Below are 7,763 nucleotides of genomic sequence, written 5' to 3'. Positions count from 1 at the left end.
CATGACGTGTTGCGGAACTTCTGCGTGCTCGCGGGGGCCCTTCACGGTATTAGGCAGGTGTACCAGTTTCTTTGGCTCTTCAGTGTTTAATTGTTACGAGGATAGAGAGACAAAGCTCTTGTCACCCTGTCTGTGATTGAAACCGGTCGCTAGATACAGGAACTTCAACACATCATACCCTTAGTGCACAAGCAGCATGGTCCCAGAAACAAAATAATCTGAAATCAAAATACAGGGTTTTATAAGTATCTCCACAGTTTCAGGAGACAACTGCATGAAAGATACAAGACGTAAAGAAAAATGACATATATCAGTGGATAGAGTGTCTCTCCAAGTTTTGATTCATAATATGCGCTGTGGTATAGTTTCATTAGGAGACAGGCATGTCGGAACACAGACAAAGCATCTACTCTGTGCTGTTGCACAGAAATAGTTTGTGCCTCCAGATAGGCAACCCAATGAACAGATTTCCAAAGCTGTCTCCTGTCGCAGCTTCCCGCGTAATTCATGTCACCGACTTTGATTAATTAAAACTAAACTAAAGCTAAACTGCTCCCGCACAGGCCATGAACGCCCAAAGGTACTGACTGACCGCCATGTCATCCTCAGCCCACTGGCGTCACTGGATGCAGATATCTACATCTACATCTACATTTATACTCCGCAAGCCACCCAACGGTGTTTGGCGGAGGGCACTTTACGTACCACTGTCATTACCTCCCTTTCCTGTTCCAGTCGCGTATGGTTCGCGGGAAGAACGACTGTCTGAAAGCCTCCGTGCGCGCTCTAATCTCTCTAATTTTACATTCGTGATCTCCTCGGGAGGTATAAGTAGGGGGAAGCAATATATTCGATACCTCATCCAGAAACGCACCCTCTCGAAACCTGGCGAGCAAGCTACACCGCGATGCAGAGCGCCTCTCTTGCAGAGTCTGCCACTTGAGTTTATTAAACATCTCCGTAACACTATCATGGTTACCAAATAACCCTGTGACGAAACGCGCCGCTCTTCTTTGGATCTTCTCTATCTCCTCCGTCAGACCGATCTGGTACGGATCCCACACTGATGAGCAATACTCAAGTATAGGTCGAACGAGTGTTTTGTAAGCCACCTCCTTTGTTGATGGACTACATTTTCTAAGCACTCTCCCAATGAATCTCAACCTGGTACCCGCCTTACCAACAATTAATTTTATATGATCATTCCACTTCAAATCGTTCCGCACGCATACTCCCAGATATTTTACAGAAGTAACTGCTACCAGTGTTTGTTCCGCTATCATATAATCATACAATAAAGGATCCTTCTTTCTATGTATTCGCAATACATTACATTTGTCTATGTTAAGGGTCAGTTGCCACTCCCTGCACCAAGTGCCTATCTGCTGCAGATCTTCCTGCATTTCGCTACAATTTTCTAATGCTGCAACTTCTCTGTATACTACAGCATCATCCGCGAAAAGCCGCATGGAACTTCCGACACTATCTACTAGGTCATTTATATATATTGTGAAAAGCAATGGTCCCATAACACTCCCCTGTGGCACGCCAGAGGTTACTTTAACGTCTGTAGACGTCTCTCCATTGATAACAACATGCTGTGTTCTGTTTGCTAAAAACTCTTCAATCCAGCCACACAGCTGGTCTGATATTCCGTAGCCTCTTACTTTGTTTATCAGGCGACAGTGCGGAACTGTATCGGACGCCTTCCGGAAGTCAAGAAAAATAGCATCTACCTGGGAGCCTGTATCTAATATTTTCTGGGTCTCATGAACAAATAAAGCGAGTTGGGTCTCACAGGATCGCTGTTTCCGGAATCCATGTTGATTCCTACATAGTAAATTCTGGGTTTCCAAAAACGACATGATACTCGAGCAAAAAACATGTTCTAAAATTCTACAACAGATCGACGTCAGAGATATAGGTCTATAGTTTTGCGCATCTGCTGGACGACCCTTCTTGAAGACTGGGACTATCTGTGCTCTTTTCCAATCATTTGGAACCCTCCGTTCCTCTAGAGACTTGCGGTACACGGCTGTTAGAAGGGGGGCAAGTTCTTTCGCGTACTCTGTGTAGAATCGAATTGGTATCCCGTCAGGTCCAGTGGACTTTCCTCTATTGAGTGATTCCAGTTGCTTTTCTATTCCTTGGACACTTATTTCGATGTCAGCCATTTTTTCGTTTGTGCAAGGATTTAGAGAAGGAACTGCAGTGCGGTCTTCCTCTGTGAAACAGCTTTGGAAAAAGGTGTTTAGTATTTCAGCTTTACGCGTGTCATCCTCTGTTTCAATGTCATCATCATCCCGTAGTGTCTGGATATGCTGTTTCGAGCCACCTACTGATTTAACGTAAGACCAGAACTTCCTAGGATTTTCTGTCAAGTCGGTACATAGAATTTTACTTTCGAATTCAATGAACGCTTCACGCATAGCCCTCCTTACGCTAACTTTGACATCGTTTAGCTTCTGTTTGTCTGAGAGGTTTTGGCTGCGTTTAAACTTGGAGTGGAGCTCTCTTTGCTTTCGCAGTAGTTTCCTAACTTTGTTGTTGTACCACGGTGGGTTTTTCCCGTCCCTCACAGTTTTACTCGGCACGTACCTGTCTAAAACGCATTTTACGATTGCCTTGAACTTTTTCCATAAACACTCAACATTGTCAGTGTCGGAACAGAAATTTTCGTTTTGATCTGTTAGGTAGTCTGAAATCTGCCTTCTATTACTCTTGCTAAACAGATAAACCTTCCTCCCTTTTTTTATATTCCTATTAACTTCCATATTCAGGGATGCTGCAACGGCCTTATGATCACTGATTCCCTGTTCTGTACATACAGAGTCGAAAAGTTCGGGTCTGTTTGTTATCAGTAGGTCCAAGATGTTATCTCCACGAGTCGGTTCTCTGTTCAATTGCTCGAGGTAATTTTCGGATAGTGCACCCAGTACAATGTCACTCGATGCTCTGTCCCAACCACCCGTCCTAAACATCTGAGTGTCCCAGTCTATATCTGGTAAATTGAAATCTCCACCTAAGACTATAACATGCTGAGAAAATTTATGTGAAATGTATCCCAAATTTTCTCTCAGTTGTTCTGCCACTAATGCTGCTGAGTCGGGAGGTCGGTAAAAGGAGCCAATTATTAACCTAGTTCGGTTGTTGAGTGTAACCTCCACCCATAATAATTCACAGGAGCTATCCACTTCTACTTCACTACAGGATAAACTACTACTAACAGCGACGAACACTCCACCACCGGTTGCATGCAATCTATCCTTTCTAAACACCGTCTGTACCTTTGTAAAAATTTCGGCAGAATTTATCTCTGGCTTAAGCCAGCTTTCTGTGCCTATAACGATTTCAGCTTCGGTGCTTTCTATCAGCGCTTGAAGTTCTGGTACTTTACCAACGCAGCTTCGACAGTTGACAATTACAATACCGATTGCTGCTTGGTCCCCGCATGTCCTGACTTTGCCCCGCACCCGTTGAGGCTGTTGCCCTTTCTGTACTTGCCCAAGGCCATCTAACCTAAAAAACCGCCCAGCCCACGCCACACAACCCCTGCTACCCGTGTAGCCGCTTGTTGCGTGTAGTGGACTCCTGACCTATCCAGCGGAACCCGAAACCCCACCACCCTATGGCGCAAGTCGAGGAATCTGCAGCCCACACGGTCGCAGAACCGTCTCAGCCTCTGATTCAGACCCTCCACTCGGCTCTGTACCAAAGGTCCGCAGTCAGTCCTGTCGACGATGCTGCAGATGGTGAACTCTGCTTTCATCCCGCTAGCGAGACTGGCAGTCTTCACCAAATCAGATAGCCGCCGGAAGCCAGAGAGGATTTCCTCCGATCCATAGCGACACACATCATTGGTGCCGATATGAGCGACCACCTGCAGATGGGTGCACCCTGTACCCTTCATTGCATCCGGAAGGACCCTTTCCACATCTGGAATGACTCCCCCCGGTATGCACACGGAGTGCACATAGGTTTTCTTCCCCTCTCTTGCTGCCATTTCCCTAAGGGGCCCCATTACGCGCCTGACATTGGAGCTCCCAACTACCAGTAAGCCCACCCTCTGCAACTGCCCGGATCTTGCAGACTGAGGAGCAACCTCTGGAACAGGACAAGCAGCCATGTCAGGCCGAAGATCAGTATCAGCCTGGGACCGAGCCTGAAACCGGTTCGTCAGACAAACTGGAGAGGCTTTCCGTTCAGCCCTCCGGAATGTCTTTCGCCCCCTGCCACACCTTGAGACGACCTCCCACTCTACCACAGGTGAGGGATCAGCCTCAATGCGGGCAGTATCCCGGGCAACCACAGTCGTAGTCCGATCAGGAGATGCGTGGGACGAGCTGGCCGTCCCCGACAAACCCCCATCCGGACCCCCACAGTGATGCCCATTGGCAACAGCCTCAAGCTGTGTGACCGAAGCCAACACTGCCTGAAGCTGGGAGCGAAGGGATGCCAACTCAGCCTGCATCCGAACACAGCAGTTGCAGTCCCTATCCATGCTAAAAACTGCTTTGCAAAGAACGTCTGAACTAATCTACAGAGAGCGCAAACAAATCAACAAAATTTAAACGGTTATTAAAATACAAGATTGCCTACTAAATGCAGTAATGCTGCTACTTGCGCACTGCTGACACTGCTCGGCGGCGGAAGGAGACTAAGCGAAATTACACTATTCAGGTACTAAAACGCGATGCTACACTCTCAAATACTATAATACGCCCGAAATTTATGAATTAAACAATGCAAGTACCAAAAACACGCAAAGAAATTAAGAATTAAACTATGTAACAAATGAGTGAGCTAGGAGTATACGACTTGCTGCTGCAGCTGCTTATCCAACGGCGGCAGGGAGCACACTGACTGTGACCAACCGACACTGGCCGTTCAAAACAAAAACAGAAGACAAACGACTACGCGAATTTACACTATTCAGGTACTAAAACGCGATGCTACAACTCTCAAATACTATAATACGCCCGAAATTTATGAATTAAACAATGCAAGTACCAAAAACACGCAAAGAAATTAAGAATTAAACTATGTAACAAATGAGTGAGCTAGGAGTATACGACTTGCTGCTCAGCTGCTTATCCAACGGCGGAGGGGCATTTGGTCAGCACACCGCTCTCTCGGCCGAATGTCAGCTTCCGAAACCGGAGCCGCTACTTCTCAATCAAGTAGCTCCTCAATTTGTCTCATAAGGGCTGAGTGCACCCCGCTTGCCAACAGCGCTGGGCAGACTGGATGATCACCCATCAAGTGCTAGCCCAGCCCGATAGCGCTTAACTTCGGTGATCTGACGGGAACCGGTGTTACCGCTGCGGCAAGGCCGTTGGCTTTTATGAATTACACACACGCATTATCGTTTGCTGCATCACAAACGGTGACTATTGATGAGATGATAAAAGTCATGGGATAGCGTTATGCACATATACATATGGTCATTGTATCACGTACACGATGTATGAAAGGGCAATGCATTGGCGGAGATGTCATTTGCACTCAGGTGATGCAAGTGAAAAGGTCTCCAACGTTATTAAGGCGGTATAACGGGAATTAACAGACTCTGAAAGTGGAATGACAGTTGGAGGTAGATACATGGGATATTCCATTTCGGAAATGGTTTGGAAATTCAATATTCCTAAATCCACAGCGCCACGAGTGTCCCAAGAGTACCTAATTCGTATCCTTGATTTGTTTCCTAAGACATCCTCTACAACTACTCGAAGTTTGTCACCCCTTTTTTGAGACAGTAGTAGGACAATCATTTTTCCCTCACTCTACTTGCGAGTGGAACAGGAAACGAAATGATTACACCAAAGACAACGCAGTCGACGATGGCCTCCACTTAACAACCAAGAGCAGCGGTTTACCAATTTTGATCCCATGAGGAACTTCGTGCACAGCGAGCGCAGACTATAAGGAAGGAGAGGCACACAACAGTCAGTCGCAATCGCATTACCTTCAATTATTCTTGCGAATCCAGATTTCTGCTATAAATAAACATCTTCAGTGCATTCGGTTGTTTACAGTCTCAGTGACCTGCTGCTTATAAAACTGTAAGAACATCTGGTGACAGAACTGCCGCGAGTCTGTTGAAACATAACGAAAATGCACTGAAGATGGCTATTTATAGGCGAAATCTAGATCTGGAAGAATAATACATGCTAATGGGATTGCGACTGACTGCTGTATGCCCCTCCTTCCTAAGAGCAGTGATGTTTGCCTAGACTTTTCAGTGCTAACAAACAAGCAACACTGTGTAAAATAACCGCAGAAATCAATATGAGTCGTATGACAAACATATGCGTTACGACAGTGCGGCGAAATTTGACGTTAATGGGCAATGGCAGCACATGGCCGATGCGAGTACCCTTGCCAACAGCACACCATGCAGCACCTCTTCTTAGCTCGTGACCGTAGTGGTTGGACCCTAGATGACTGGAAAACCATGGCCTGGTCAGAGGTAAGAGCTGATGATAGGGTTCGAGTGTGGCATACATCCCATGAAGCCATGGACCCAGGTAGTCAACAACACGCTGTGCAAGCTGGTGGTGGCTCCATAATGATGTGGGCTGTGTTTAGATGGAATGGACTGGATCATTGACTGAAAATGATTGCATTCGACTACCTGGAGACCATTTGCAGCCACTCATGGATTTCATGTTCCCAAATACTGATCGAATTTTTACGGATGACAATGCACCATGTCACCGGGCGACAATTGTTTGCAGTTGATTTCAAGAATATTGTGTACAGTTTGAGCGAATCATTTGGCCAACCAGATCACCTGACATGAATCCCATCGAACATTTGTGCCACATAATCGAAGGATCACGTCATGCACATAATCCAGCGCCGGCAACATCCTCAGTTTATGGAAGCATGGCTCATTATTTCTGCAGGGGACTTCCAACGACTTGTTGACTCCACACCACGTCTGACACGACATTAGGAGGTATCCCACGACTTCTGTTACCTCACTGTATTGAGCACCTGGAATGGGAATTAAAAACTTGGAGAGAAGTTTTATCCACCAATATGTGTCTATTTTCTGTACATCTTGTAGTTATCATACAGTCTTCTCCTGGAATAGAAAAAAAGTTACAAAATGACTACCAGTATTTAGTCATAAATAAGCACTCACACATGCAATTAGCCACTCCACAAAACGTCTCGCTAATACCCCTCTGGTCTTGATCATTAGCAAGATGATGAACAGAGTCTACAAGTTTTTTCGTATATACCACATCCAGCTGAAGTCACTGATTCATGATTAGGTCCCACAGAGGTACCAAACTGCATGGAAGTTGATTGCTTCATGCTACCTGCTGTTCCAAATATTCCCAGATATCTTCTACAGAATTAAGGTCAGGTAACTTAGCGGCCCAGTCAGTGTGTGATAGGATGCCAGGAACGTATGTGTGCAGTCTTGTGAACATGGCTGTTGTCATTTTGCAAGGCGACAGTGTCAATGGCACACTCATCATGAAGATATGGAAGAAAGGGCAACACTTACTCATTGATTATGTGCTAGTGTAAGCTGTTGCCAGCACACTGGTTGGCAAAGATGAATTGTGAAGTCCGATTAGTAGGCGCTGGATCAAGCAAGCCTATCACATGAGAGGCCAGAGACACACCCACAAGCAACATGCCACCAACGCCACCTCGACAGCATGTGTTTAGGCCACCACCATCCGGTTTGGCATCTGTCAGTTTACTCGCAGAGCGGGTTTAGTTCATCACAGGCTACGACAGTA

At 46.1% G+C, this 7,763-nt stretch overlaps 1 pseudogene; it reads right to left on the bottom strand.

Annotated features, from left to right (window-relative positions):
* Positions 1 to 5,223: 5,223 nt before the first annotated feature.
* On the bottom strand, positions 5,224 to 5,340 carry LOC124608812 (annotated as a pseudogene).
* Between the last annotated feature and the right edge of the window lie 2,423 nt (positions 5,341 to 7,763).

Source organism: Schistocerca americana, chromosome 3, assembly GCF_021461395.2.
Source record: "Schistocerca americana isolate TAMUIC-IGC-003095 chromosome 3, iqSchAmer2.1, whole genome shotgun sequence".
Lineage (NCBI taxonomy): Eukaryota > Metazoa > Arthropoda > Insecta > Orthoptera > Acrididae > Schistocerca > Schistocerca americana.
The sequence above is the reverse complement of the archived record's forward strand: the minus strand, read 5'-3'. Positions and strand labels throughout refer to the sequence as shown.